Genomic DNA, 15000 nt, shown 5'->3' with positions numbered 1-15000 from the left:
AATTCTTATGTATGTATATATATATATATATATATATATATATATATATCCCTTATTCTTTCGATACTTCCATTTTATACGGATAATAATCATTATTCATTGTTGAATTAAGCTAAGTCCCGATATAGGGCATTCAATCTATTCTAACGTGAGCCACGTTGGGAAATAATAAAATAAATTCTTTCCAACGATTTTCATCGATCGTTCAGCTAAGAAATAGAGAAACTTCATTTACAGTCTGTATTTGTCTCTGTCTCTCTTTTCCTCTTCCTTCCTTGCTTTCTTTCTTCCTTTCTTCCTTTCTTTCTTTCTTTCCTTCTTTTCTCTTTTTGTTACGAAACCTATTTATGACATATTTTTAGCATCTATCAAAAGGATCTTCCTTTCGCAATGTGCTCCTTCATAACATCTCCTTTTTAGAATTCTTATCGTTACTTTCGAAATGACTAAACTGAAAGTATACTTACATAGATACGTCATAATGTTAAACGTTCGAAAGATATATATCTCGTTTACGGGATGATCATGATCGATCTTATTTGAAAGTTATACTCTCCATTTGACATTCCATGTGAAGGTTACTTTGTTTTCAGTATTGATGATAATAGAAAGAAAGAAAGAAAAAAAAGAATGAATGAAATTTGATTTTCCTTAATAGTTATAATAATAATAATAATAATCATAATGATAATAATAATAATAATAATAATAATAATAATAATAATAATAATAATAATAATAATAATAATAAAAGAAAAATGTTTACTCATAATTTTGGTGTCCTCGAAAACAATAATAGATAATAATAGATAATAAATATAATAATAATAATAATAATAATAATAATAATAATAATAATAATAATAATAATAATAATAAAGAATAAATAAATGTATTAAACGAGAGACAAGTTCCACGTAACACGAATATCCGAGATTTTGAGAGGTCGTGCCGGCTGACCCAGTGCGTTTAGAATGGAGGTGGTTTCCACCCCTTTGCCTTACGTTAATTTAATAGAAGGGACGCGTACTGCCCTAAACCATCCTTTCCTCGTAACCCTTTCTCACAGGCAGATACGCCAACTTACAAGGGGCGGTTATCAGACATTTCTACTACCACGAACCTTCCCTTCAGTCCTCTCTCGATCTTCTCAAGATTCAGAGCTAGCTAGCTAGCTAGCTATCTACCGTCCGAGAATCTATGCTAATATCGTCAGATTAGCCTAAGAAGTGGCAAAAGGAATCATTGAAATTTCAATATATATTCTCGTTTCTATTTAATTGTAACAATACGTACATATATATATACGATATATTCGATAATGATCATACTTTATTAACTTTTATAATAATTTTTCTTTTCTTCCTTTCTTTCTTTCTTCTTCTTCTTTTTTTTTTTCTTCTTGTTATCTTAGAAAGAGATGACTTCTTTTTTCGAAAGGAGAAAAAAGAGAGAGAGAGAGAGAGAGAGAGGGAAAGGGAAAAGAAGAAATAAAAAAAAGGAAGAAGAAATAGGTTTTAGAAGTTTTAAAAAGAAATTAATTTTCGATTGGCGATTCTAAGCACTGTAGTCCGGTGTAATTATTTTAGATTGCGTTTACGGTATGGCGGATCCAATAAGTTAGTAAGTAAGGAGGACAACAGTAAACGTAATTTGAATTTCATGGCAGTTTAACGATCTTAATTAGAAAGCTCCTAGCTCCTTGAATCCTCGTGGCCTCGGATCCTCAGGCCTCTGGACCTCAGAAGAGACCTTGGAACCTCGAATCTCTTTCTCTCTCTCTCTCTCTCTCGTAGCGATTCCTCTCGACTTAACCCAGGCTTACTCAAGTAGAGAAGTAGACGCGTTAAGCCAGGAGGGGAAGAATCTTATAGCCGGTACTGTTTATTCTCGTATTAACGCGGAACCTAAACTATCCCGAAGACAAATCGTGTACACTAAGAGCCCGTGTATAGGAAAAGCTGACACGTCCGACGACTTGGCTCGTGAACGAGTTAATCGTTTCAAACGTCTTAACTGTTCTATTCTCGAGTCCTTCCTTCTTCTCTCTTTCGGATCGGTGAAAGTTAGAGATAGATAGATAGATAGATAGAGAATGAGAGAGAGAGAGAGAGAGAGAGAGAGAGAGAGAGAGAGAGAGAGAGAAAGAAGAACGAAATTTTCGAGGATGACGCTGTGACAACAACTTATCGCTCGTTTATGCAGAAAATAGCTTTTAGATTTTAATCTAAAAGAGTATGCGAACTAAAGTCATCGTGTTGTCGTCAAGGAAAAAGAAAGAAAGAAAAGAAAATGATATTAAACGATAACAATGACGAGGCACCTTCCTTTTCTTTTTTTTTTTTTTTTTTTTTTTTTTTTTTTCATTTTTTCTCTACCATAATAATAAGAAACTCTTTGACTATAAAAATTCTTTAAAGATAAAAACAAATTTATCAATTTTATAACCAATATGCGTGAATTAAATATTGGGATAACGTTAACAATAACTAAGTAGTTAAATAAATGGGTAGATGTCTAACAATAAGCTATCTAACTATAGGATTCATTCGCATATATTACTGCACAACACGTAATATCGTCCGAAAATATATCGTTTTAATATAGAACCGTGTTTGCATCACTGGCAAATCCTCCGAAATATCCACTGGCCGGTCCGGCTGTTCCTGTCCCCGTGGGGGGTGAATTTTGCTCGAGAGAGAGATAGAGAGAAAGAGAGAGAGAGAGAGAGAGAGAGAGAGAGAGAGATGGAGGGTGAGTGTACGAGGTACTTTGAAAGAGTAGTGGGGGTGGATGCTGCCGGTGGACGACGGCCAAAGCAGAAACGTTTCGAAGGGTAGTGGAAAAGAGGACTGGAGGTGGAGGTGGTAGAAGAGGAGGTGGAAGAAAAGGGAGAAGAGGAGAGGGTAGCTTGGTCCCTAAAAGAAACATAAATAAGACAAATAGGGGCGATCGACAATAGAAAATATCGAATGTACAGAATGCTCCATAAATCGGAGGGTGGTTCTGAGTAGTGGTGGTGGTGATGGTGGTGGTGGCGGTGGTAGTGGTCGATGTAGTGGGGGTAAAAGGTGGCTACCGTTTGCTATAAGGCGAGCAGCGATCTTTTTATGTTCCAACGCGCTCCCTTCTGCTCCCTCAGAAATATATATCTCTATGGCCAATATCCGCGACCATTTCCCGAGCACGTTTCCACCGAGCATTCGATATACTCTCTTTTTCTCCTCTACGTTACCAAAGTATACGTTACTTTCTTACGTTCGTCTAGATATCTATGTATATATACGTATATACGTATATATGTATGTATGTATGTATGTATGTATGTATCCCCGTTCGTAAGAGGGTTTCCGCGTGGCTTTTCTTACGTAAGAAACTCCAAGGATACGCGTTCGTTCGTAAAAATGTTCGACGAGGGTTTACTTGATACATCCTGGAGATTAAAAATTCAATAGATTCGTTTTAATCGAGATTGTACACATGTATATATACTTATACATGTACATATACAAATTTTCTTAGGATTAAGATGAAATTTCATTCTAACGAATACATTAAAATTTCAATGTAAAAATGATAAAATGTCGATTGAAAATATAAATCGTCATAATCGATAAGATCTTTAGAATTATTCAATAATAGAACGAATGAACGTACATGGATGTCATTTCTTTGATGTAAAGTCGTCCGGACATGTAGAAACATCGTACGGGATATCACAGAAGCGCGTTGTGCTCGTTATAAGCTCGAGAAGGGGAGGAGTGGAGTTTGTAAGATGTAAGAGGTACGTATAATTTCGAGGTAGGAAATAGTGGGAGTACGAAAAGCGTGTTACGAATGAGTAGAGAGGGTTCGCAAACATAACCCGACGTTTGCGCTGGAAGGTCGTCGCAACGTGGTATATCTATACATATACTATAGTTATATACCTATATATATATATATGTAGATGGTGAACGCGAGAACGAGGATGGAAGGATGGAAAAGGGTTTTCGTGGATAAGAGAGAGAGAGAGAGAGAGAGAGAGAGAGAGAGAGAGAGAGAGAGAGAGAGTATGAGAGGGAGGGAGAGAAAGAGAATAGTGAAAGGGGTGGGGGTGGGTAGGCCGGGCGAATTCCCAGGTTTACGTTTACAACCTTAACTACAAATTCGACAGAGTTACCGAGGCATAAGAGGGCGGATTGTGTCTCGTAAGGGTGGTTAGGGCTGCGCGTAAGAGTTCACCCTCCTCCTACTTCTCTTCACTCCCTCTTCTACTCTCTTCCAGTTGTTAAGAAGTCCCTCTGGGCTAATTTGACTCCCAACCAATCCCCCCCTACCGCCACCCGTTATGACGTTACCCGGCTCTTCTTCCTTTCTCTTTCTCATTCCGTTAGACTCTTGGTTCGATCACCTCTCTCTTCAACCTTCTCTCTCGCGCCGTTCCCATCACCTGACTATTACCACTCTCGTCCGCTATCTCGACTTTCTTACTTACTACCTCGGCAAAATCGTGCCCGTCTAATCTCCGCTTTTAAAACTCTGCCGCGTCTCCTTTTCGAGACGAGGACTATGCGTTAGACCCTCTTTTATGTTTATATATATATATATATATATATATATATATATATATATATATTTATTTGGTTTAAGACTTTTTTCTTCTTTCATTTTTCCTATTCTTTCTTCTCTTTTTTTTTCTCTCCTTTTGCTTTTTTTTTTTTTCTATATATTTATTTTTTCACGTGACACATTTTTTTCTTTACGTGGCACTCGCTTTTGTACATTATTGGTTTTTTCTTGTTTTTTCTTGCTTTTTTTTGTATTCTCTTTTTGCATTTTTTTTGTTTTTTTTTTTGTTTCGTTTTTATTCGTCATGTAACTGGATTTGTGTAAGCGGCATTCGCTAAACCATATTCATTTTCATTGAATATATCGAAAGTTCGAAACATCCATGTTTGTACTCTTTGATATCTAATTTTTTTCCATATATCTCACACGATTATATTATAATATATTATATATATATATATATTATATAATAATTATTTTTAGTACATTGTCGGGAATTTTATAAGAGACGTACTTTTCTAAAAAGCTCGATCGTGCATTCATTTCGGGAGTTTTACCCTCTTGAAGTAGTGCTCCGCCAAAAAAAGAAGACAGAACGAGAAATATAAAGAGAGAGAGAGAGAGAGAGAGAGAGAGAGAGAGAGAGAGAAGGAAGACGAGGGAGCGCGTCCCTTTCCATTTTTGCGGCACGCCTGGCCAACAATACGACAAAGCATCGACATTATTTATAACGGTCGTTCGTTAAAGAGAAAAGCTCTGGAGACTCTAGAGAATGGTTGCACACGAGCAAGAAAGAATATGAGAGAGAGAGAGAGAGAGAGAGAGAGAGAGAGAAAGAATGTACGAAAACGAATACTACGTTACATTGGAGACTTTTCAAATTTGTAATATCGCATAAAATTTTATATAATAATGTTCTTTCTATTGGAGGTAATAATAATAAAAAAAAGAAGAAACAAAAAGAAAAAACAAAAAAAAAAAGAGACAAAAAGTAAGGAAAAAAGAGAATTGTTAAAAAAAAAAAAAAAAGAAGAAAACGAAAGAAAACAAAAAAAATAGGAAAAAAAATTGTTTGACCTGAGTTTATCATAACTGACGTCGAAAGTTTTGATAACGATAACGACCGACACGTTTTTGATTTATTTCGAATGGTGGAGTGCCTGTTTATGGTCCCTGCCTTTTACCCCTTTTTTTCCCCATATATTTTTTTTCTTCCCAACTGGGACACGTCGTCGGAGTACGAGCATGAAAATATATGAAGTGTGTTAATCGACGGGGGCTCTCGGCGATCCTTGTCGGTCCATATTGCGTGTGACGAATTAATAAAAAGGAGGAGGAGGAGGAGGAGGAGAGAGTAAGAGAGAGAGACAGAGAGGGAGAGAGCAGAACATTGTTGATATAATCGTTCGCGTTCGAATGAATTTCAGAATGGTTATTTATTATTATCTCTAGTAAAGCATAAACGAAATAAACCACGTAGTTATAACGCGTTAACGTGGGTGGTAGTAATCCGTTCGTTGTTCCTTTATTAAATGACGGTCGATTTAACGTTTAAGAGGCTCCAAACATTGGCTTTATACATTTTTTGGGCCCCATTAGAACAAATCAATTATACATAATTGTTATGAAATATATATAAATATATTATATATATATATATAAATATTATGCAATATATACTTTTTTTTTCTATTTCTTTTTTCTTCTCGCTTTAACTGTTAATACAAATGACGAAGTAAAAGAATACACTCGTTCAAATTCTATTATGTCATTGTAAAAATTGAAATAAAAATTTTATATATATATATATATATATATATCGATCAGATAAATATTTAATAAAACTTATTGTATTGCAATACAAATTTATATTTTTTTCTGGGCCGATATTTTTAGAGGGCCTCCTCTCTTACGTGATAGGGCCCGAGGCGATCCAACTGTCTGCCTCCTCCACTGGCTATGCGTAAATCCGTCAGTTCTTTTTTTAAGTCTTTCTCTTTTTTTTTTTTCTTTTCTTTTCTTTTCTTTTCTTTTCTTTTTTTCTCCACTTTCACGGATGCTGCGAGGAGTTTTGGACCGTAATGCGTCATAATGCGTCGCGTCTGGAGAAAAAAAGAAGTCCCTTTGGTGCTTTGTAAAGGAACGCGTTTTTCGGTAAACTAGAGAAAGACTTGAGAAAGATGAACGGAAAAAAGGACTCTCTCTCTCTCTCTCTCTCTTTCTCTTTCTCTTTCTCTTTCTCTTTCGAGTGGGTAAACTTCGAGATAAATGTGACACCTTTTATCGTCCAACGTAATAAATACCTCTCTTCATCTATAAAACAAACGACCAAAAGCCTTGCGATCTCCCAACACCATCAGTCCCTCCCACTAACTCCCTCCCTCTCCCTCTCTCTCTCTCTCTCTCTCTCTCTCTCTGTCTCTCTCTTTCTGTCCCTTTCTCTATTATCTCTTCATCTTCTTTGCTCTTGTAACGTTAAAATACACGAAAGAGAAAAAAAAGAGAGAGAGAGGGAGAGAGGGGGTGGGGAGGGCAACGATGATCGCACACAAAGCAAATCACGTTTTTCTCTCTTTTATTAGACATATAAAAAAAATACAAGAAATATAATAACAATAATAATAATAATAATAATAATAATAATAATAATAATAATAATAATAATAATAATAATAATAATAATAAAAAGAAAAAAAGAAAAAAAAAATAAAAGAGGAAAAAAAGAAAAATAAGCTTAATAGCTTTTAACGTATTTTCCCAGTATTATCCTAGTTCTTTAACCGTACCGTCGTCGCTTCCTACTACCCCTTTATCCGATTTCTCCCTTGGCTCGTTTCGTTTCGTTTCTTTAATCCACTCTTCTCTTCTATTCTCTTCCCCTTCTCTGCTCTCATTCTCTCTCTCTCTCTCTCCCTCTTTCTCTATCTCTCTCTCTCTCTCTCTCTCTCTCTCTCACTTTTTTTCCGGCTTTCTTCTCTCTTTGTCTCCCATAGAAATCCGTCGGCTAACAACAACGATTTACATCCTTCTCTTTATCTTTCTCTCTCTCTCTCTCTCTCTCTCTCTCTCTTTCTCTTTCTCTCTTTCTCTCTTTCTCTTTCTCTCTATTTCTTTCTGAACGTTACTCGATAACGTAGCCGACCACATTGTGTTGGCTTTGCTCAAAGTATAATTCAACACACGGACACACACGGTGATCCTTTCAAATGTTAATCGTATAATCGTTTATACGTTTTACAACTAATCCTTTAAAAAGCAATACCTACTACATATACATATATAATTAAATATATATGTTATTTCTGCAACAATGAATATTTATCGAAAATCAAAGAGATCTTCATCCCCCCTTCGTTATTATGAATTTCTAATGATCGACATTTCGCAAAAGCTATCCTAGCGAGGATTCGAAATTTTTATACAGGAACATACTTAAATTAGTATCACCGAATTTTCTCCCTCTATCTATATCTATCTATCAATCTATTTATTAATCTATCTATCTATCTATCTATCTATTCATCTTTCTTTTTTAGTTCGCATCTCTTTGTCCTTAACCCGTTCTATTCACGTCCGTCGTTTTCGTCGTCTTCGTCGTCGTCGTCGTCGTCGTCTTAACGCTCTAATTATCATTAGTGCTGAACGGACGGATGTCTCGTAATGTAGCGCTCGTTCTCTCATCCCTTATAAAACTACCCTGTGACCCCCTTTGTCACTAGCATAGCCCTATTCTTTCTCTCTACCTTCAGTTCCCTCTTGCGCCATCGTTTGTCGGATATATCGCGCTACGGAAGAGCTCCTTGCTAAGTCGCTAGAAGATATTACTTGTTAGATATCATACTAATCTCTTCGTTTTCTAATGATCTCATGGATGTTCAAGGGAGAAGAAAAGAAAAAAAGAAATATTGAAAATAGAGAATTGATCGAAAGTGTCGTCGATAAAAATTTCGAGAAAGGATCGTCGTTGATCGAGGTAATTGATCGATCAAAAAGAAAAAACAAAAATTATTATAATAATAGTGATAATAAAAATAATAATAATAATAATAATAATAATAATAATAATAATATTTATTATTATTAAAATTCATTATTAAATATAATGAAAAATTATTACAAACATTACATAATACATATAAAAAATATTATATAATAAAAATTATCATGACGATAATATTAATAATAGTAATAACAATAATATTTATTATTATTATTACCATTATAATATTAATAATTATTATTATAATTCATTATTAAATATAATTAAAAATAATTAAAAATATTATATAATAAAAATTATTATAATGATGATGATGGTGATGATAATAATAAAAATAAAAATAATAGTAATAATAGTAATAATAATAATAATAATAATAATAATAATAATAATAATAATAATAATAATAATACAAAATATATGAAAAGGATAGAAAGAAAGAAAGAAAGAAAGAAAGAAGGAAAGAAAGAAAGAAAGATAGAAAGAAAAAGAAAACTTTTATTCCGTTATCGTCGACATCAAATTGTTGCGGGAAACGCCTCTTTTGACCGGGTGAGTCAAGCGGGAGGAGGGTCGGAAGCATTGCGACTTGTTTGGATCCCGCGAGAACGCGTTCGTGAGGGTCGTAGCCGCCGAAGGTTTGGGGTCTCTCTAAGTAGATTTCAAGTGGAAGATTTATATAAACGGGCCGATACAGTTTACAAACGTTCCGACGTGAACTTACTTACGTGAAAAAATAAAGAGGGACATTAACGTTCCTTATTTTGGTCACATTGTTTTTTTTTCTTTTTTTTTTTTTCTTTTTCTTTTTTAATATTACCTGTTACGTTTTTCTCTTTCTTATTTCATTCTTTCTTTCTTTCTTTTTTTTTCTTTTCTTTCCTCTTTTATTTTTTCTTCCTTTCATACTATCATCCCCTAATAATACGTTTTATTAAGAAAGATATTCGATGTAGCTTCTTTCTGTAGATTCTATTGTTAAAGATTTATATTCATTTCATTTATTATCTCGTAAATTCGTATTTTCTTTTCTCTTTATTCCTTTTTCTTCTTTCTCTTCTTCTTATTCTTTATCGATAGATAGTCGATAGATTGAGGGAAAAACAAATTGAAAGATCCTTTAACTAAGAAAGATACTTTTTTTTTTTTCCTTTTTCTTTTTTTTTCTTTTTTTTTTTTTTTTTGAATCTATATTGAATGAAAGGATTTTATGTTGAACGTAGGGACGTTCTCAAGAGAGTGGCGCCAAGGGAACAAGAGAAATATGAAACAGTCTTGTTTTCTCGTAAATCAGTTAGAAATTCCCCTTGGATGAGAGGGGATCGTAGTTGGTAGGGTCGAGACTTAAGAGGTGACTTCAACCCCACCGGTTCTCTCTAATGACTACACCCCCACCCCTCTCCCTCCCCGATGAACGGATACAGCAACTCTGCCACCGTCACCATCAACCGTGTGTCCGTGGTCGCAATTCATTCCTTACTGTCATTCGCCTGGTATTCTTGACTCTTTGATATCAATCATTGGTCGTTGTCGTTGTCGTCGTCGTCATCGTCGTCGTCGTCGTCGTCGTCAGGATCGTCGTCGTAGTCGTAGTGTATTATAATCTCCTAACGATAAAAAAAAAAAATAAGATTTGTAAAGGAAATACGTTCGAATACAAATTCTTCCATTGAAAAATTCTTTCATTGAAAATATTTCGTATAATACGTATGTACGTACGTACGTACTTATGTATGTATGTATGTATGTATGTATGTATTTTAACTACCGACTATACGAATCATAGCTCTCGTTTTTATCGAAACCCTAACGGATATTACATGCCATAGAGATTATTTGAAGCTGAAGAATTTAACTGCTCCAATATGTTCTGTAATAATTTGTAATAAGTAAACTTTGTGAATGAGTAGACTCGTTTTCAAATATACGCTATCGTTTATTATAATATCAATCATATGGAGTATGTGACTATATATATATATACTATATATTATATATATATTATACTATACACATATATGTATATATAGAGTATGTAAAGAATGTATAGAAAAATTTCGACGAATTACGATCGAGAAAATTTTTTCATTAAGATGGAAGCATTTTTGTACCATGAAAATTATTATATTCATATTTGCTGTATGATTTAATCTTTTTTCTTTTCTCTCTCTCTCTCTCTCTCTCTCTCTCTCTCTCTCTTTTTAAACTATCACTTTTATCAAGTAATGAACGCAGGAAGAAAAGTAACTACCAAGAGCTCGTAAAGGTCGTTTCAAATGGACGACTTTCTAATGTTCACTCTTCCTCTCTTTTACGGAGATACAACACCGATTACTCTTTCTCTTTCCCTCCAAACCGTACTTCCCTTGAGCTAGATTTAAATACGTGACTAATGTCTCGCTCCTTGTAGACCAGGTATTTACAGAAAGACAAGAGAGACGAAACAGAGAGAGAAAAAGAGAGAGAGAGAGAGAGAGAGAGAGCCTTTCTGGTTCTTTCGCAAACGTTCCTTGAAACGCGTTAAGTCGCGAGACAAAGGAAGAAAGAGAAGAAAGATAGAGATAGATAGATAGATAAAAGATAGATAGTTAGAGAAAGAGAAAGTACGAAGATTCGGAGAAACTAGTGTAACCAAGATAACGATCAATCTCTTTTAATGGATCCTTCGAAGTTTTGTCAAGGATTAGATGAAGCGCCGCGATTTGAGTATGGGATTTGCATTATATCGAAGAAAAACTCGCCAAATTTACTTCATTTGTCACCGAGGACGAATCTAAAACGACATTGAGAATTAACTCTTTCCATGGTTCAATAATAATTTATTATCTTTATCTTTATCTCTTTATTTCTCTCTCTCTCTCTCTCTCTCTCTTTCTTTCTCCCTTAACCCTTCGTGGTCCTCTACGTCGGAAATATCGCTCGAGACCGAGCTGATTAAAAATAATTTCTACAAAAAGTCAAGCGCGCCCGTACAAGAACCAGACGAGAGAAAAAGAGAGGGAGGTGGTAGGGATATGAGAGAGAGAGAGAGAGAGAGAGAGAGAGAGCGAGGGAGAGAGAGAAAAAAGAACCGAAAATAATGATAACCATTCATTAAAAGTACAATTCTTCGGTGAATCGTTAGACTTCAGGAAATTCGTTGCATTCAGATAAACGTTCTGGACACGCTCGTTCGTTCGCATTATTTCACTCGGAATATTCAGACGCGTTCGTGCATACATACATACATACATATATTTTTACTTACATATTCACATATATATATATATATATATATATACATACATACATACATACATACATATCGTTTCGACTGGAATATTAGCCATTTCTCCATTGTGTCCGAGAATTTTTATAATTTTCGAGAGACAGTTCGGCCCGCATTAGCGGTAAGCTTCGCGAACTTCTTCCTTTTTTCTTTTCTCTCTTCTTTTTTTTCCTACTTTCTCTCTCTCTCTCTCTCTCTCTCTCTCTCGTTTTCCTTTTTTCCATTCTTTTTTTTCTTTTTTATCATTTTCTTCAATGGGATCGTAATTACGCGGCCCACTAGACATTGCTTTTCGTTCGTATGTTCGTTCGTTCCCTTCTATAGCCCCCCTTCTCCTCCCCCCCGCCCTTCTACCACCTCCCACTCACTCACCTTCCCTCCCTCCTTCCACCTTTTCCCCATTCGTTCCTGACTTCCTCTACTTCCTTCCGCTCGCGTGTTTCATCCTCTTCCCACCCTCTTCGCATATCTACCCTCTCTTCTTTCTCTCTCTCTCTCTCTCTCTCTCTCTCTCTTCCTCTCTCCCTTTCCCCTCTTTCTCTTTCTTCTATTTTATTCCACGTCGCTCGACGAATCTCCAGCTGCGGTCCGACGAAACGCGCGGGAAAACGAAACGAACACGTCGAAAGGCGCCTCTAACCGACGACGAGAAGAGAGACAACGCATGTCGCTCTCGTCTCTGCTATCTCTCTCTCTCTCTCTCTCTCTCTCTATCTGCTTTCTCTCCTCTACCACCACCCTCAAATAATGCGATCGCCATCTGGAAGCTTCCTCTCTACTTACCCTCCTCGCACAGCTCGCTGAATACCTTCTCTCGGAGAGAGTGCACCCTTCTGTTTCATACATATTCGTTAAGTTATTTTCGCGGCTGCTGATACTCTGTCTCGTCAAAAATGAAATTCACCATGCTGTCGACTCGTGCCGCACGGGGGATAGGGATGTGGCGGGGGGGGTGGATTGGGGGGATGTGGAGGAGGAAGGACGAAGAAGGAGAAAAAGTGAAAAAGGAAAAAAGAAAAGTGAAGAGAAGAGGGAGGGGTAGGGGCCAAAAAAATGACAAAAGAAACGAAGGAAAAGGATAAAGCAAATATCCAACATCGAATACCGATTAATTTTGTTATTCCGATAGAACGAGGGAGTTAGGGGAAGGGTGGATGAGGATATGTAAATCAACAAATTCTTTTCGTTAGACGAATGTAAGAGTATTTTTGAGGAGTGCCTAGATAACGGAAAGAAAAAGAAAATAAATAAATAAATAAATAAAAAGGAAATAAAAGAAATGAAAAAGATGGAACAACTTTGTGTTCGATTATTCTTTCGGGGATTTTTTTTCTTTTCCTTTTTCTTTCTTTTGATTTTTTTTTTTTTTTTCTTTTCTTTTTTTTTTTGTCGAAAAATCTACACGCCAGAGGCATTGTCCGTTCAAAGTTAAAACTGGATATAAATTATTGCGAAAATGTTTCCGTAAATAAGAGCGGAACGAAATGTGCCGCGTGGTTTTGCGGCTTCCGTCTTTCGCCATAGAAAGAGAGATAGAGAAAGAGGTAGATAGATAGATAGAGAGAGAGAGAGAGAGAGAGAGAGAGAGAGAGAGAGAGAGAGAAAGAGAGACAAAGACAGAGACTGGTTTCGACTTTCAAGAGGGTGGCGACTCGACTGGGTGGGATTATAGAGCTTTGCCGGGATATCAATTATAACCAGAAACAGTTATTCCGTGCACCGAAACCCTTTCTCTGGTCCTTTCGAGCCCCTCCCCGCTATTCTCTCCATCTCTCTCTCTCTCTCTCTCTTTCTCATCCCTTACACCGTCCCAACCGTTCCTAATCCTCTGTAAATTATATTATTTTCACTGTTTGTTTACCGGTCTCCCTATTCTGTTCCCGTCTGCGCAGGATTTGCGGCGACTTTCGGGCTTTCGTCGTGTTTCGCCCTTTCCGCACGCGGACTCCGTATTAAAATCATTATCAGGGACGCCGTTTTCGATGGAAATCGGACGATCCCTGCTCTCTCTCTCTCTCTCTCTCTCTCTCTCTCTCTCTCTCTCTCTCTCTCCTCAATTTACTCGTTTGATTTTCACTTGGATATTACGATAAGAGGATCAAATGGTGTTCCTTCGTTTTCCCTTTTCAACGATTAATATATTTCTTCAATTATTATGATCATACGTTAATTCACAAATAACGTTGAAGTTCTGCAATTGTTATATCGCATAGTCCTCTTTATTGTGTCGATCGTCATATCGAAATTTTCAATCGGAAAACTTTCGTCACAAAAATTTCTCTCTTTTTTTTTTTCGGTTTTTTCTTTCATTTTATTTTAGAAGAAGAAAAAAGAATCAGTCTCGAATCGTTAACGATCGGTAAATCGACGAAAAGGAAATAAAGGAAATGTAATCCTTTTTCTTTTTTTTCTTTATTTTTTTTTTTTTGCCTTTCCCTCACTTTGTTTTTCTTTTCCTTTTTTTTGTTTTTTCTTTTGTTCATTTCCAATGATTCGAGTTCTTTTTTTTTTTTTTTTTTTTTTTTTTTTTAATCAAAAAGAACGAATCATTTCATTTGACATTATTGATTACGATCGAGCACGTAAATTCAACGCATACTGATAACGAGGACGATGATACTATGAAGAAATAAAAAAAAAAAAAAAAAAAAAAAAAAAAGAAAAAAAAAGTAGAAAGAAAAAGAAGAAAGAAAGAATCTCACGTGGCATAGAATTTTTTCCGCTTTACACCCCTTTAACGCCTTTATTTCCCTTGGTATATCGCGTTACCGGACGCGGCCGGCGTAGACGCTATTATGCAAATGTACGAGGCGAAACGGCCTGGACCTGACTATGATCGTTCCGAGACAAACTCCCCTCTCTTCCCCTTCCTACCCCTATTCCTCTCCTTCTCCTCCTCCTCCTCCTCACCACCCCAGCGTTCGCGCCTTCTCCTACGAGGGTAGTTTGTAGCGGCGAGGGTAAACGTTGTCGTTGTTAGCGCGATACGCACGTGCACTGCCTCTAAACACTCGGTGATATTTCGGCTAACTTATTTCCGTATGGTTATCGTGATCGTTCCGCTGGACGCATTTAATGCACTTACGAAAAATTCACCCCCTATCGGGGATCGTTCTTTTATTTTCTTTTCTGTTTTTTTCTTTTGCGTTTTTTTTTCTTTTTTTTTTTTCGTTCTTTTCGT

Source organism: Vespa mandarinia, chromosome 7 (assembly GCF_050613455.1).
Source record: "Vespa mandarinia isolate Hongniang chromosome 7, ASM5061345v1, whole genome shotgun sequence".
Lineage (NCBI taxonomy): Eukaryota > Metazoa > Arthropoda > Insecta > Hymenoptera > Vespidae > Vespa > Vespa mandarinia.
Note: the sequence above shows the minus strand (reverse complement) of the source record.